The 17943-nt window shown below is 43.2% G+C and overlaps 1 protein-coding gene across 2 annotated transcripts in view; it reads left to right on the top strand.

The window, feature by feature from the left end:
• Positions 1–17943, top strand: part of SF3B1 (splicing factor 3b subunit 1) — a 277913-nt gene that overhangs the window by 174349 nt on the left and 85621 nt on the right. The window lies entirely within an intron of this gene.

Here is a 17943-nt window from a genome sequence, read left to right as displayed (position 1 = left end):
CATTGTCTATATAGATAGGGGCAACTAGTGCTACCAGAAAGGAATAGATGCTGAGACTGTAATAAATATGAAATGGCAAATGGTGTAGCAAAGTATACCTGTAGTGAAGGCCTATGGATGCAGGGTCTGGAGAAAAATGATTAGTCACCACGGCGTGGTGACTGGTATATTTATGTGAAAGTGGCCAATAGCAGTGCTAGAAAGATCAACGCCCTTATGATGTGATCCACATACGGATCTTCCTTCTGGCGCTCAATGACCCGCACACGTGGAACGCAAGCGGGTCATGTGATGAGCGTCATCAGGATGTCCCGGAGGGGCAGAAAGCGGCGCATGCCCACAATCCCAATGACTGAAGAGGGCATCAAAGAGCGAGGCAATTGAATTAAAATGGATAAGAAGTATAGGAAATATGCAGGAATGGGAATATTAACCACTTCGCACCAGAGCCTGTTTTTGCCTTCGTGACCGGGCCAATTTTTTCAATTCTGACCACTGTCACTTTATGAAGTAATTACTCTGGAACGCTTCAACGGATCCCCCTGATTCTGAGATTGTTTTTTCGTGACATATTGTACTTCATGATAGTGGTAAAATTTATTCGATATCACTTGCGTTTATTTGTGAAAAAATCGGAAATTTGGCGAAAATTTAGCAATTTTCAAACTTTGAATTTTCATGCCCTTAAATCAGAGAGATATGTCACACAAAATAGTTAATAAACAACATTTCCCACATGTCTACTTTACATCAGCACAATTTTGGAACCAAAATTTTTTTTTGTTAGGGAGCTATAAGGGTTAAAAGTTGACCAGCGATTTCTCATTTTTCCAACAAAATTTACCAAAACATTTTTTTAGGGACCACATCATATTTGAAGTCACTATGAGGGGTCTTTATGACAGAAAATACCCAAAGGTGACACCATTCTAAAAACTGCACCCCTCAAGGTGCTCAAAACCACATTCAAGAACTTTATTAACCCTTCAGGTGCTTCACAGGAATTATTGGAATGTGGAAGAATAAAATGAACATTTAACTTCTTTTCACAAAAATGTTACTTTAGACCCAATTTTTTTTTATTTTCTCAGGGGTAACAGGAAAAAATGGACCCCAAAATTTTTTGTGCAATTTCTCTTGAGCGCGCTGATACCCCATATGTGAGGGAAAACCACTGTTTGGGCGCACGGCAGGGTTTGGAAGGGAAGGAGCGCCATTTGACTTTTTGAATGTAAAATTAGTTTGAATAATTAGCAGATGCCATATTGCATTTGGGGAGCCCCTGATGTGCCTAAACAGTGGAAACCCCCCACAAGTGACACCATTTTGGAAACTAGACCCCTTAGGGAACTTATCTAGATGTGTGGTGAGCACCTTGCACCCCCAGCCGCTTCACAGAAGTTTATAATATTGAGCCGTAAAAATAAAATTTTCACGTTTTTCCCACAAAAAATGTTTTTCATTCCCTAATTTTGCATTATCATAAGGGTAACAGGATAAATTGCACCATGAAATTTGTTGTACAATTTCTCCTGAGTACGCCGATACCCCATATGTGGGGGAAAACCACTGCTTTGGTGTACTTTAGGGTTCGGAAGAGAAAGGAGCGCTATGTTGGCTGGGATAGGTTGCAGACACCATGTCACATTTGAAGAGTCGCTGACATGCTGAAACAGCAGAAACCCCCACAAGTGACCCCATTTTGCAAACTACACCTCTCAAGGAATTCATCTAGGGAAGTAGTGAGTATTTTTTAATTTTTAAATTTATACCATTGGGCAGTGAAAAAAGCATAATTATATTTTTACCACAAAAAAATGTTTTACCCTCAGATTTTACATTTTCACACAGGGCATTGGGTAAAAATGGTGCCGAAATGTGTCACACAATTTCTTCTAAAAGTGTCAATACCCCATATGTGGCTGTGTCATACCACTCAGCCATACGGCGAGTTCTGGGGGGGACGGAGCGCTATTTGACAATTGGAGAACAAATTATTGTAGAATAGGCATTTGGATTTGGGAGCACAAAATTTTCTGAATTTCTTTTGGTGGGCAAGGGCCATTTAGCTTTTCCAGAGCCTTTCTGCTACCAGTAACTTGGAAGTCCCTTATATTTTTAACAGATGACTGACCTGAGTGGGGGATAGCTTTTTTTGAGGACTGAGTTGAAGCTTTTATTGGGAACATTTTACGTAACATTTATCCGGCGCTCTAGGCTGAGCACTTACATCGGGGTTTCCATCTAAATTTCCAAGTGATGTAATTCAGATGAAACCCCTGCGGGATCCATTCACTATAATGAGGCAGCAGAGTTACTCTGGACTCCGTCTGGCCTCTGTTTAGCGGTGTCCTTTTTTTCAGAAGTGCACAAAACTGTGGCCAACTGCACTTTTATGCACGCCTAAAACAAATGACACCGTGGGATCCCAGGCCAGACGGCATCCACAGTGCCTATATCTGCCTCATTACAGGTAACCTTCCGTCATGGGTTCCGGCTGAATCACATATTTCAGAGATTTACACGGAAACTCTGGGGTAAGTGCTCAGCGCAGAGCGCAGGATAAATGTAAGGCTCTGCGCCTTACTGCGATCTTTGGGAGACATAATAAACTAATCGGTAGCAGGTGAAGAATTGGTTTTATTTTTTACGCCGTTCCTAGTGTGATATAACTGATTAGATTACTTTATTCTTCGGGTCGGTGCGATTACAGAGATACCAGATTTATATTGGGTTTTTATGACTGACAGCTGTCACACACTAAAAGACGCTTTTTTTGCAAAATCTAGTTTTTGCATCGCCATATTTTGAGAGCTATAATTTTTCCAGATTTTGGCCGACAGTCATGTGACTGCTTGTTTTTTGCAGGACGAGTTGACATTTTTATTGGTACCATTTTTGGGTACGTGACATTTTTTGATCGCTTTCTATTCCGTTTTTTGGGAGGTAAAATTAACAAAAACCAACAATTCAGGAATTGTTTTGAGGTTTTTTTTTATGCCGTTCTGCGTGTGGTAAAAGTGATAAGGCAGCGTTATTCTTCGGGTCAGTACGTTTACAGCGATACTACACTTACTGTATATTTTTTTATATTTTGGCGCTTTTACACAATAAAACCATTTTATAGAAAAAATATTTTTTTTGCATTGCTTTATTCTGAGAGGTATAACTTTTATTTTTCGGCTGATGGAGCTGTATGGTGGCTTGTTTTTTGCGGAACAAGATGACGTTTTCAGCGGTACCATTTTTATTTCCATTTTGCTTTTTGATCGGATTTTTTTCCACTTTGTTTGGCGATATGAGGAAAAAGCATAGTTTTTTGCTCCGTTTATTTATTTTTATTACGGTGTGCACAGAAGGAGTTAATTAGTGTGACAGTTTTATAGCTTGGGTTGTTTCGGACGCGGTGATACCAAATATGTGTACTTTTTGTATTTTTGCATAAATATACGGATTTATCTCATGTAATGTAATAGACATGTATTACATTACATGAGATCTTCCCTGACTGTTTCACAGTCAGTCTCCTGCCTGTCTTCAGCTGCAGGCTGAGCCAGGCAGGACACCATATATGGCAGATCTGGAGGCGGTCATGTGACCTCCAGCTGCCATAGCAACGTCAGGTCCTGGAAGGTATAAGGGGGCCGTCGGAGAGGTAAGTGGACGACCCCCTCTCCTCCTGCTGTCTTCTATATGCCGCGATCACTATAGATCGCGGCATATAGAAGACAGCAAAGGGTTAACATCACTGGGACCTGATCCAATCAGGTCCCGATGATGTTCCCTGTCAAAGCTATCGCTCTGCACCGCTCCCACAGCGCTTGCAAGACCTTGGGGGTCCTGAGCGCTGCCGGACCACCCACCGTTTCTAAACGTCCGTGCTGCACAGAGCCCGGGCAGCGCGGACGTTTATCTACAGTGGGCTGTCGGGAAGCGGTTAACAAGAACCAACTAATAAGAACTTAACCTGTTGTTGGGGAATTTAACAATGTGTAATATAAAGTGTAGTGGGAAGAGTGGCATGTGTAAGTGATGTCAAGATGTTATGAAGGGAATGTATTAAGTGTACCTGAATGTGAAATGGTAACAATAAACCCTGTGAAAGTAATAAATTCACCATGGGTCACAAAGGTGAATGAATAAAGTGACATGTTCTTGTGAAAATATGAATATTTCTACAATTAATGATAATTAAAGTGATAAGTGCATAAGAAAGAGACACATGCTATGAGAATGGGGGGAAAGTGACTGGTGCATCACAGTGCAAAAAGACTAATGTCATAAACTGGTGAATAAATAAGACATACAATAATACCAAACAGACCAATATGATACCTAATTTAGACAAAGTTAAACTAAAATACTTAATACAATTACCATAAAAAAATTAATTTTAAGGTCAGTGGTGAAATTATGACCAAATGACAGAAATATGGCATAATATCTAAATGTAGCTATATAAACATATCCCTAATATCACAAACTGGGATAAACCCATGTAAAGCCACACTAACTGTCCATTAAGGTCAAATGTCCCAAATAATGCAAATCAGATGACTACGATATCTTCACCACTTATGGCTCAAAAGGGATACCCAAATCTTTAAATGCGCTCATGTTCATCGTCTTCCAACACCAATAAGGTCACCACAATTAAAATAAGCTGAATGAAGCAGAAACGTAAAGTAAAAACACTAGAAATAGCAATATTAAACATAAAAGATGAAGGATCATCACCCCTCCCCTACTTAAAAAAAAAAAAAAAAAAAAAAAAAAAATGCCTGTTATAAAAATGCAGAAAAGCCCACATTTTCATTCAATCCCTGTGGGTTAAGGGTATTAAGGCGATAAATCTACCGACACTCGAAGCCGGCTACAGCCTTACCTAGATCCCCACCCCTGATACCGAAAGATATCTAATCGATTCGCTTAAATTGCAACCCTCTAGACTTGCAGTTAGGCTGAGTTCACACGATGCGTTTTTCATGCGTTTCCGCGGCGTTTTTGCAGTTGCGTAAACGCCACGGAAACGCATGAAAAACGCATGGTAGAAGGGCAGCAATGTTCCCCAATTGAAATCCGCATGTGCTTAATTTTGCCGAAACGCTGCTCTTTTGCCGCCATTGACTTGCATTAGACCGCATGGAATCTGCATCACTGTATATGTTGATGCGCTTTTCATGCGGTCTAATGTGCGGATGGTACCCAGGTGTGGATGAGAGGACTCTCATCCAGACCCAGGTACCATTAAAAAAAAAAAAGAATAAAATAAAAAATATATATATTCTCACCTTCTGATGGCCCGCGCAGCGCTCCTGCTTGATTTCCCGCACTTCGCGGTTGAATGAAGAAGGACCTTCGCTGACGTCAGAGTCATGTGACGGGTCACGTGACGCTGACGTCGGAAGGTCCTACAGTCTTCACTGCCGGCAGCCGGGACCGAGCGAAGCAGGAAACCGGGGGCCATCAGAGGGTAAAGTATATATTTATTTTTTATTTTTTGACATTCACACAGTGTATAAATCCATGCCGGCTGCATGGATTTATATAGTGTGAAGTTGACAAGCACTTTCCAAGTGATGCTAAAATCGCTTGGGAAGCGCTTGTCAACCCGCATGCGGAAATGAAAGTGAAGACCGCTCCATTTCCGCATGTCCCTGGCAGGAAACCGCATGTACAATCCGCATGCGTTTTTTCCTGCCAGAGAGATGCAGAAACGCTCAGGAAAAAATCCTGAGCATTTCTGCATCGTGTGCACATACCCTTATGGTACCTCTTAAAATGTCTTGGGAGCACCTTGAGCAAGGAGTCATCTTTGATGGTGTGGGTTTTTTCGATATCTGAAATGTGTTCTGTAACCCTAATTTTAAGCTCTTGAGTGGGTCACCCCACATATAGTTTGCCACAGGGGCATTCAGCCTGGTATGACGCCTTTGGAGGAACAGTTCAAGTACTTACAAATTTCAGACACCCTGGTGCCATCATAGTTGCGGAATTGTTTGGATTTAGTTAGATTTAAACAGGCTTTACACAAGCCGCAGGGTTAAAAGCCTACTGGATTCGCATTTTATCGTGTCAACGACCAGGGTCTTAATGACTGTGTACTAGAGAATCTCTCAAATTGGGAGATCTTTAGGCTACACATTGAGGGGATGGTCAAAATATTTTTAAGGACCGGATCAGTAAGGAGGATGTTCCAATTCTTTTTAATGATGGTTGTTAGTTCCTGCCATTGAGCATTATGAGTGGAGATATATCTCACCTGGTTGTCATTGATATTAGTTTTGGCAGTATTTCCACGTAGTAATTGGTTTCTCGATGTTCGTGATGCCCTCTGGTAGCCCCTTCAAATCATTCTTTTACTATATCCTCTTTCTGTGAATCTATAGGCTAATTCCCTACTCTGGGCCTCATATAGTTGATCGTTGGAGCAAATCCTCTTGATTCGAAGGAACTGTCCTACTGGGATATTTCTTACTGTTGATATATGATGTGCCGAATCTGCCATCCGAAATGAATTAGTAACCGTGGGTTTATGAAAAACATCCGTCTGCAGAGTTCAGCCATCAAGAGCCGTGATGGAAATATCCTTTAAATCCAGAGACTTGACAGATTTGAAGGCAAGTTTAATATTCCTGTCATTGGAATTTAATTTAGTCATAAGGTTGTTTAATTCAATTTCAGTGCCATCCCCGAAAGAGTACATCATCAATGTACTTTATCCAATTGTGAACTTATACCAGGAATCATATCGCTCAGAATGATGTCCCTCTCACTGTCCCCCAGAAATAAATTAGCATAAGAGGGGCCACAAGATGCCCCCATAGCCGTACCTTGTTGTTGAATATACAGTTTTCCATTAAAGGTGAAGACATTGTCTCAAGACAAAATCCAACAAAGGCAGGATGAGATGCACTAATGGGCCATTTAGTAATATACTTGGTTTTTACAGTCCAGTAATTTGGATGGCCCATTATTGAATCTCATCCTGACTTTGTTGAATTTTGTCTTGAGACATAATGTCTTCACTTTTAATGGAAATGTGTATATTCAACGGCGCTGGGACGGAAATGTGTATATTCAACGGCACTGAAATTAAATTAAACAATCTTATGACTAAATAAATTAAATTTCAATGACAGGAATATTAAATTTATCTTCAAATCTGGCAGGTCTCTGGATTTCCTGGATATTTCCATCACGGCTCTTGACGGTACTCTGCAGATGGATGTTTTCGTAAACCCACGGCTACTAATTCATTTCTGATGGCAAATTTGGCACATCATATATCAACAGTAAGAAGTATCCCAGTAGGACAGTTCCTTTTGAATCTGGGTTTTGCTCCAACGATCAACTATTTGAGGCCCAGAGTATTCGCCTATAGATTCACAGAAAGAGGATATAGTAAATGAATGATTTGAAGGGGCTACTAGATGGCATCACGAACATCGAGAAACCAATTAGTATATGGAAATACTGCCAAAACTAACATCAGTGACAACCAGGTGAGAGATACAGTGGGTACGGAAAGTATTCAGACCCTGTTAAATTTTTCACTGTGTTTCATTGCAGCTATTTGGTTAATTCTAAAAAGTTCATTTTTTTTTTTCATTAATGTACTCTCTGCTGCTCATCTTGACTGCAAACATTTCTACATTTGTTTTTTTTTTCAAATTGTATTAAAAAAGAAAAACTGATATCACATGGTCCTAAGTATTCAGACCTTTTGCTCAGACACTCATATTTAAGTCACATGCTGTCCATTTCCTTGTGATCCTCCTTGAAATGGTTCTACTCCTTCATTGGAGTCCAGCTGTGTTTAATTAAACTAATGGCACTTGATTTGGAAAGGCCCACACTAGTCTATATAAGACCTCACAGCTCACAGTGCATGTCAGACCAAATGAGAATCATGAGCTCAAATGAACTGCCCAAGGAGCTCAGAGCCAGAATTGTGGCAAGGCTTAGTTCTGTCCAAGGTTACAAAAGAATTTCTGCATTACTCAAGGTTCGTAAGAGCACAGTGGCAACCATAATCCTTACATAGAAGAAGTTTAGGACCACCAGAAGTCTTCCTTGACCTGGCTGTCCAGCCAAACTGAGCAATCGTGGGAGTAGAGCCTTGGTGAGAGAAGTAAAGAAGAACCCCAAGATCACTGTGGCTGAGCTCCAGATATGCAGTAGGGAGATGGGAGAAAGTTCCACAAAGTCAACTATCACTGCAGCTCTCCACCAGTCGGGCCTTTACTTCAGAGTGGCCCGACGGAAGCCTCTCCTCAGTGCAAGACATATGAAAGCCCGCATAGAGTTTGCTCAAAAACACATGAAGGACTCCCAGACTATGAGAAATAAGATTCTCTGGTCTGATGAGACAAAGAGAGAACTTTTTGGTGATCATTCTAAGCGGTATGTGTGGAGAAAACCAGGCACTGCTCATCACCTGCTGAATACAATCCCAACAGTGAAACAAGGTGGTGGCAGCATCATGCTATGGGGTTGTTTTTCAGTTGCAGGGGCAGGGCAACTGGTTGCAATTGAAGGAAACATGAATGCGGCCAAGTACAGAGATATCCTGGATGAAAACCTCTTCCAGAGTGCTCTGGACCTCAGACTTGGACGAAGGTTCACCTTCCAACAAGACAATGACCCTAAGCACACAGCTAAAATAACAAAGGAGTTGCTTCAGAACAAATCTGTGACTATTCTTGACTGGCCCAGCCAGAGCCCTTACCTAAACCTAATTGAGCATATCTGGAGAGACCTGAAAATAGCTGTTCACCATCCAACCTGACGGAACTGGAGAGGATCTGCAAGGAAGAATGTCAGAGGATCCTCAAATCTAGGTGTGAAAAACTTGTTGCATCATTCCCAAGAAGACTCATGGCTGTACTTGCTCAAAAAGGTGCTTCTACTCAGTACTGAGCAAAGGGTCTGAATACTTATGACCATGTGATATTTCAGTTTTTCTTTTTTAATAAATTTGCTAAAATTTCTACATTTGTTTTTTTTTTTCAGTCAAGATGGGTTGCAGAGTGTACTTTAATGAGAAAAAAAAATACTTTTTAGAATTTACCAAATGGCTGCAATGAAACAGTGAAAATGTAAAGGTCTGAATACTTTCTGTACCCACTGTATCTCCACTCATAATGATCAATGGCAGGAACTAACAACCATCATTAAAAAGAATTGGAACATCCTTCTTGCTGATCCGGTCCTTAAAGAATATTTTGACATCTCCTCAATGTGTAGCTAAAAGATCACCCAATTTGAGAGATTCTCTAGTACACAGTCATTACGACCCTGATCGTTCACACACAAAAGAAAATGCAAATCCAGTAGGCTTTTAACCTTGCAACTTGTGTAAAGCCTGTTTTAAATCTAAGTAAATCCAAACAATTCCACAACTATGATGACACCAGGGTGTCTGAAATTTGTAAGTACTTGAACTGTAACTAGGTAAGGCTTTAGCTTGCTTCGACAGTCTGTTGATTTATCGCCTTAAGGCCCCGTCACACTAAGCGATGCAGCAGCGATCCCGACAACGATACGACCTGTCAGGGATCGTTGCTGCATCGCTAATACATCGCTGGTGTGCTGTCAAACAGGCAGGCTCACCAGCGATGAGGGGAGCAGCGATATCGTGGAAAGAATCGTTCCACGATGTCCTGCTCCCATTCCCAGCCTGCTGCTTAAGCAGGAGCAGGCTGGTAACTATGGTAAATATCGGGTTACTAAGTGCGCGTGTGCCCCTAGTAACCCGCTGTTTACCATGGATACCACTCTGCTACCGTGCGCTGGAGCCTCCGCTCACCGTAGCAGAGTGGTATCTATGGTAAACAGCGGGTTACTAAGTGCGCGCGTGCCCCTAGTAACCCGATATTTACCATGGTTACCAGCCAGATCGTTGGTCCCGCTGATCACACACAGCGATGTGTGCTGGCCAGCGGGAGGCCAACGACCAAAAAATGGTCCAGGACACTTTGCAACGATCAGCGACCTCACAGCAGGGGCCTGATCGTTGCAAAGTGTCACACATAGCGACTAGTGTTGAGCCACCCCCGTAGTGTTCGGGTTCGGTTCGGTTCGTCGAACACCGGGATGTTCGAGGAACTGTTCGTCGAACTGTTCGTCGAACACCGTTAAAACCAATGGCAGGCAAACAAAAACACATAGAAACACATAGAAAACACCTGCAAAGGTGTCCAAAAGCTGACAAACTGCTCAGAAGACACTCTCTTTAAAAAAGCCGGCCGGCAAATTCAGCAGCGGCATACACCGGTACCCGACAATTTAGACAAGAAGGAATAGAGCATCACACATAGATTAGATAGATAGAAACATGTCAGTCACACATATAAGAAGCACAGTGACAGTGTTGGTTACTGCACTTGTCATTTAGTGTAAAGGATTTATTAAAAAAAATATTAGTGTTTTCATGCACCGTCTCTTTAAAAAAGCCGGCCAGCAATTCAGCATCTGTACCCGACAATTTAGAACAGAAAGAATAGAGCTTCACACATAGATTAGATAGATAGAAACATGTCAGTCACATATATAATAAGTACAGTGATAGTGTTGCTTACTGTACTTGTCATTTAGTATTAAAATAAAGGATTTATTATTAAAAAAATTGGCGTGGGGTTCCCCTTAATTTTAGGCTCTAGCGGAGGTTAAGCAGACGGCTGGGGCAGATGTTTGAAGCCTGGGAATGGGGTAATACCCACGGAGCTTCCCAGGCTACTAATATCAGCCCCCAGCTGAATACATAGCCTTTACTAGCTATTAAAATGGGGGACCCCCCCAAAAAAATGACGTGGGGTCCCCCCTAATTTAATAGCTAGCAAAGGCTAGGCAGACAGCTGGGGGCTGATATTAATAGCCCAGGAAGGGAGCCATGAATATTGGCCCCCTCCCAGGCTAGAAACACCAGCCGTCAGCCGCCCCAGAAATGGCGCATTCATAGGATGCGCCAATTCTGGCACTTATCCTCGCTCTTGCATGCTGCCCTGGTGCGGTGGCAGGGGGTAATAGGGTTGGGGTTGATGTCAGCTTATAATGCCAGCTGACATCAAGCCCAGGTTAGTAATGGAGAGGCGTCTATAAGACACCCCCATTACTAACCCCATAGTCAAAGTTAAAAAAAACACAAACACCCAGAATAAAGTCCTTTAATTGAAATAAAGACACAATCCTTTATTGTTCTAAATTAAACCATACTTACCATCACGCCCATTCCAGCTGAAGCCAACGATCTCCTGCAATAAAAGAAAAATAATAAAGCAACCTCATCCTTACCTTTCCATGGTTCCCACGACAGCTTCAGCTCTGCTACATCGAGATGACAGGCTGGACCGCAGCAGAACGCTGCCATCCAGCCTGTCATCCCGCAGACACTGAGAAGCGCAGGCTTGCTTGCGCTGCTCAGCGTCTCTCTGTGACGACATCCAGATGAGCCGAGTTCATGTCCAATGAACTCGGCTCACCTCATGCACGTCACTGACAGCGTGGGAAAATTCTCACGCTGAAGCGCTGATTGCAGGAGAATTTTCCCACGCTGTCAGTGACGTGCAGGAGGTGAGCTGAGTTCATTGGACATGAGCTCACCTCATGCACATCACTGACAGCGTGGGAGAATTCTCCCGCACTCAGCACTTCAGCGTGAGAATTTTCCCACGCTGTCAGTGACGTGCATGAGGTGAGCCGAGTTCATTGGACATGACCTCGGCTCATCTGGATGCCGTCACAGCGAGACAGTGAGGAGCGCAAGCAAGCCTGCGCTTCTCAGTGTCTGCGGGATGACAGACTGGATGGCAGCGTTCTGCTGCGGTCCAGCCAGTCATCTCGATGTAGCAGAGCTGAAGCTGTCGTGGGAACCATGGAAAAGTAAGGATGAGGTTGGTTTATTATTTTTCTTTTATTGCAGGAGATCGTTGGCTTCAGCTGGAATGGGTGTGATGGTAAGTATGGTTTAATTTAGAACAATAAAGAATTGTGTCTTTATTTCAATTAAAGGACTTTATTCTGGGTGTTGTGTTTTTTTTAAATACTTTACTAGAAATTCATGGCGTTCATGTCTAATACTGGCGTGACCCCATGAATTTTGGGCTTGGGGCCAGCTGATAATACCAAGCTGGCCCTAACCCCTTTATTACCCAGTGAGCCACCGCCCCAGGGCCCTGGATGAGTTGGGTACAGCGCCAGAAGATGGCGCTTCTATGAACGCGCCATTTTCCGGGGTGGCTGCGGACTGCAATTTGTAGCGGGGGGGGGGCCCAGAAAGCTTGGGCCTCCCTGCGCTGCAGATTCCAGCCCCCAGCTGCCTAGTTGTACCTGGCTGGACACAAAAATAGGGCGAAGCCCCACGTACTTTTTTTTTTAATTATTTCATGAAATTCATGAAATAATTAAGAAAAAAAGGGCTTCCCTATATTGTGGTGTCCGGCCAGGTACAAATAGGCAGCTGGTGGATGGGGGCAGCCCGTTCCTGCCTGCTGTACCTGGCTGGACACAAATATAGTGCGAAGCCCCACTTCAATTTTTTTAAATTATTTCAGGAAATTCATGAAATAATTTAAAAAAAATTGACGTGGGGCTTCGCACTATATTTGTGTCCAGCCAGGTACAGCAGGCAGGAACGGGCTGCCCCCAACCACCAGCTGCCTATTTGTACCTGGCCGGACACAACAATATAGGGAAGCCCTTTTTTTCTTAATTATTTCATGAAATAATTTAAAGAAAATTGACGTGGGGCTTCGCCCTGTTTTTGTGTCCAGCCAGGTACAACTAGGCAGCTGGGGGCTGGAATCCGCAGCGCAGGGAGGCCCAAGCTTTCTGGGCCACCCCCGCTGCAAATTGCAGTCCGCAGCCACCCCGGAAAATGGCGCGTTCATAGAAGCGCCATCTTCTGGCGCTGTACCCAACTCATCCAGGGCCCTGATGCGGTGGCTCACTGGGTAATAAAGGGGTTAGGGCCAGCTTGGCATTATCAGCTGGCCCTAAGCCCGAAATTCATGGGGTCACGCCAATATTAGACATGACCACCATGAATTTCTAGTAAAGTATTTAAAAAAAACACAACACCCAGAAAAAAGTCCTTTAATTGAAATAAACACACAATTCTTTATTGTTCTAAATTAAACCATACTTACCGTCACGCCCATTCCAGCTGAAGCCAACGATCTCCTGAAATAAAAGAAAAATAATAAAGCAACATCATCCTTACCTTTCCATGGTTCCCATGACAGCTTCAGCTCTGCTACATCGAGATGACAGGCTGGACCGCAACAGAACGCTGCCATCCAGCCTCTCATCCCGCAGACACTGAGAAGCGCAGGCTTGCTTGCGCTCCACAGTGTCTCTCTGTGAGGGCATCCAGATGAGCCGAGTTAATGTCCAATGAACTCGGCTCACCTCATGCACGTCACTGACAGCGTGGGAAAATTCTCCTGCACTCAGCGCTTCAGCGTGGGAGAATTCTCACACTGAAGCGCTGAGTGCAGGAGAATTCTCCCACGCTGTCAGTGACGTGCAGGAGGTGAGCGGAGTTCATTGGACATGAGCTCACCTCATGCACGTCACTGACAGCGTGGGAAAATTCTCCTGCACTCAGCGCTTCAGCGTGGGAGAATTCTCACGCTGAAGCGCTGAGTGCAGGAGAATTCTCCCACGCTGTCAGTGACGTGCAGGAGGTGAGCTGAGTTCATTGGACATGAGCTCACCTTATGCACGTCACTGACAGCGTGGGAGAATTCTCCTGCACTCACCGCTTCAGCGTGAGAATTTTCCCACGCTGTCAGTGACGTGCATGAGGTGAGCCGAGTTCATTGGACATGAACTCGGCTCATCTGGATGTCGTCACAGAGAGACGCTGAGCAGCGCAAGCAAGCCTGCGCTTCTCAGTGTCTGCGGGATGAGAGGCTGGATGGCAGCTTTCTGCTGCGGTCCAGCCTGTCATCTCGATGTAGCAGAGCTGAAGCTGTCGTGGGAACCATGGAAAGGTAAGGATGAGGTTGCTTTATTATTTTTCTTTTATTGCAGGAGATCGTTGGCTTCAGCTGGAATGGGCGTGACGGTAAGTATGGTTTAATTTAGAACAATAAAGGAATGTGTCTTTATTTCAATTAAAGGACTTTATTCTGGGTGTTTGTGTTTTTTTTAACTTTGACTATGGGGTTAGTAATGGGGGTGTCTTATAGACGCCTCTCCATTACTAACCTGGGCTTGATGTCAGCTGGCATTATAAGCTGACATCAACCCCAACCCTATTACCCCCTGCCACCGCACCAGGGCAGCGTGGAAGAGCGAGGCTAAGTGCCAGAATTGGCGCATCCTATGAATGCGCCATTTCTGGGGCGGCTGACGGCTGGTGTTTCTAGCCTGGGAGGGGGCCAATATTCATGGCTCCCTTCCTGGGCTATTAATATCAGCCCCCAGCTGTCTGCCTAGCCTTTGCTAGCTATTAAATTAGGGGGGACCCCACGTCATTTTTTTTGGGGTGTCCCCCATTTTAATAGCTAGTAAAGGCTATGTATTCAGCTGGGGGCTGATATTAGTAGCCTGGGAAGCTCCGTGGGTATTACCCCCTTCCCAGGCTTCAAACATCTGCCCCAGCCGTCTGCTTAACCTCCGCTAGAGCCTAAAATTAAGGGGAACCCCACGCCAATTTTTTTAATAATAAATCCTTTATTTTAATACTAAATGACAAGTACAGTAAGCAACACTGTCACTGTACTTCGTATATATGTGGCTGACATGTTTCTATCTATCTAATCTATGTATGATGCTCTATTCTGTCTGTTATAAATTGTCGGGTACCGCTGCTGAATTGCCGGCCGGCTTTTTTAAAGAGACGGTGCATGAAAACACTATTATTTTTTTTGATAAATCCTTTACGCTAAATGACAAGTACAGTAAGCAACACTGTCACTGTACTTCTTATATATGTGACTGACATGTTTATATCTATCTAATCTATGTGTGAAGCTCTATTCTTTCGGTTCTAAATTGTCGGGTACAGGTGTATGCCGCTGCTGAATTGCCGGCTTTTCATGTTTCACTGTTGGCACTGTTCCCATCGATTTGGGCAATCACTGTAATGCCACAACCACCATGGCTGTGGCATTACAGTGAGTGGCAGACAATCCCTGCATGATTGGTGCTCTAAATAGCGCCAGACATGCAGGACACGCTTTTGGTGCACGAACAGTTATCGAACATAACCTCGAACAGCCGAATTTTTTGCAAATCGTTCGGGTTCTTCGAACAACTCGAACACCGCCCAAAACAGCTCGAATTTGAGATTGGCGAACAGTTCTAGTCGAACACCGCTCATCTCTAATAGCGACATCGCTGGTGAGGTCGCTGGTGAGTCACCAAAACCGTGACACAGCAGCGATCTCGCTAGCGATATCGCTTAGTGTGACGGGGCCTTTAGTCCGCAGGGATTGAATGAAAATTTGGGCTTTTCTTCATTTTTATAACAATAAGGTATCTTTTTTTTTTTTTTATAGGGGAGGGGTGATGATCCTTCATCTTTTATGTTTAATATTGCAATTTCTAGTGTTTTTACTTTGTTTCTGTTTCATTCAGCTTATTTTAATTGTGGTGACCTTCTTATCGGTGTTGTAAGACGATGAACATGAGAGCATTTGAAGATTCGGGTATCCCTTTTGAGCCATAAGTGGTGTAGATATCGTAGTCCTCTGATTCGCATTATTATTTGGAATATTTGACCTTAATGGACAATTTGGATTTTCATGGGTTTATCCCAGTTTTTGATATTAGGGATATGTTTATATATCTAAATTTTGATATTTAATTATGCCATATTTCGGCCATTTGGTCATAATTTTACCACTGACCTTAAAATTGATTTTTTTATATATTTTTTTTATGGTAATTGTATTAAGTATTTTAGTTTAACTTTGTCTAAATTAGGTATCATATTGGTCTGTTTGGTATTATTGTAGGTCTTATTTATTCACCAGTTTATGACATTAGTCTTTTTGCACTGTGATGCACCAGTCACTTTCCCCCCATTCTCATAGCATGTGTCTCTTTCTTATGCACTTATCACTTTAATTATCATTAATTGTAGAAATATTCATATTTTCACAAGAACATGTCACTTTATTCATTCACCTTTGTGACCCATGGTGAATTTATTACATTCACAGGGTTTATTGTTACCATTTCACATTCAGGTACACTTAATCCATTCCCTTAATAGCATCTTGACATCACTTACACTTGCCACTCTTCCCACTACACTTAATATTACACATTGTTATATTCCCCAACAACAGGTTAATTTCTTATTAGTTGGTACTTGTTTAATAATCCCATTCCTGCATATTTCCTATACAACTTGTCCATTTTAATTCAATTGCCTCGCTCTTTGATGCCCTCTTCCGGTACTGGGATTGTGCGCATGCGCCGTTTTCTGCCCCTCCGGGACTTCCGATGACGCTCATCACATGACCCTCTTGTGTTCCACGTGTGCGGGTCATTGAGCACCGGAAGGGAGATCCCTATATATGTGAGGCCTGGACAGTGACTGCATGTGCCTATCACATCCCATGGGCGTTGATCTTTCCAGCTCTGCTATTGGCCACTTTTCACATAAATATACCAGTCACCTCTCACCCTGACACGCCCCCGGAAGAAGCTGGCAGCGAAACGCACTTCGGAGTGAGGGTACGCCGTGGTGACTAATCATTTTTCTCCAGGACCTGCATCCATAGGCCTTCACTACAGGTATACTTTGCTACTCAATTGCCATTTCATATTTATTACAGTCTCAGCATCTATTATTCCTTTCTGGTAGTACTAGTTGCCCCTATCTATATAGACAATGTTCCTCTCTACCACTACATTCTTTATAGCAAGTAGCTGATAGCTTTTTTATATACCTAGGGTTTATCTAGGCCACGTACATAGATGCACTTATATTTATACTTACTTTCTCTGTGATGATTTATGGCTAATTTAGCTTCATATAGGTGCAAAGCATCTTAAGGTCCTGTTGAGATGTGACATTATATTGGTATATAGATTTTCCACTTGCATTCATTATTGTCACTACCGTGTCCCCTGTAGGATATTTTCGCCTTTTATTGTATTTTTAATTACTGTATTTTTCAGACTATAAAAAGCACCAAACCATAAGACGCACCCAGGTTTTAGAGGTGGAAAATAGTGGAAAAAAAACTTGCTTGACTCTTATTCTGGACCCACAATAGGCAGGGAGCTGGGTCACACTGGCTGGGGGCTGCTGAGGCGGCTGGGGCAGCGGCAGCAGGGGGCTGCAGCAGCATAAGTGGAGGGGACTGTGGCAGCGATGGAATGGTGTCACCCAGCAACGAGCAGCGGCAGCAGCATATTTGTAGGCGCAGCCATGAATTCCTAGTAACGTCACTGCAGCGCGCGATCTGGACCAGGGACCGCCCACCTCCTAATGTCTAGCGCGGCCATAGTGAATTCATGGCTGCGCCCACAAATATGCTGCTGCCGCCGCTCGTTACTGGGTGACACCATTCCATCGCCGCCCCAGCCCCCTACGCTGCCGCAACCCCAGCCGCCCCCACATCACAAAACGGTACATTCGGACCATAAGACACACCCCCTTTTCCCCCCATGATGGTCTGAAAAAACGGTATATGTAATAAAGCTTTTGTTTTATTATGGATCGCTTCTGGGTATGAACTTATTGAAGTCTGTTTTTTTTTTTTTTTTTTTTTTTTAGTTAAATTTTTATATAGTGTATGTAAACTTCTGGTTTCAACTGTGTGGTTACATTTTTAATTAAACTTGTACAATTAATGTTCCTAATTTGTAGAATGGGGACTCTTAGTTTACATTTCATATTTAATCTTTATAGCAGTCATTGTAGGGGGGAGTACAGGTGAATTGTGTGCTTACAAACACATCTGCAGATCTTCTCTC

The sequence above is a fragment of the Phyllobates terribilis genome, unplaced genomic scaffold (genome assembly GCF_046119375.1).
Source record: "Phyllobates terribilis strain yellow unplaced genomic scaffold, ASM4611937v1 Scaffold_9__5_contigs__length_417890890, whole genome shotgun sequence".
In the NCBI taxonomy this organism is placed as follows: domain Eukaryota; kingdom Metazoa; phylum Chordata; class Amphibia; order Anura; family Dendrobatidae; genus Phyllobates; species Phyllobates terribilis.
Note: the sequence above shows the minus strand (reverse complement) of the source record. Positions and strands in the feature narration are given on the sequence as shown.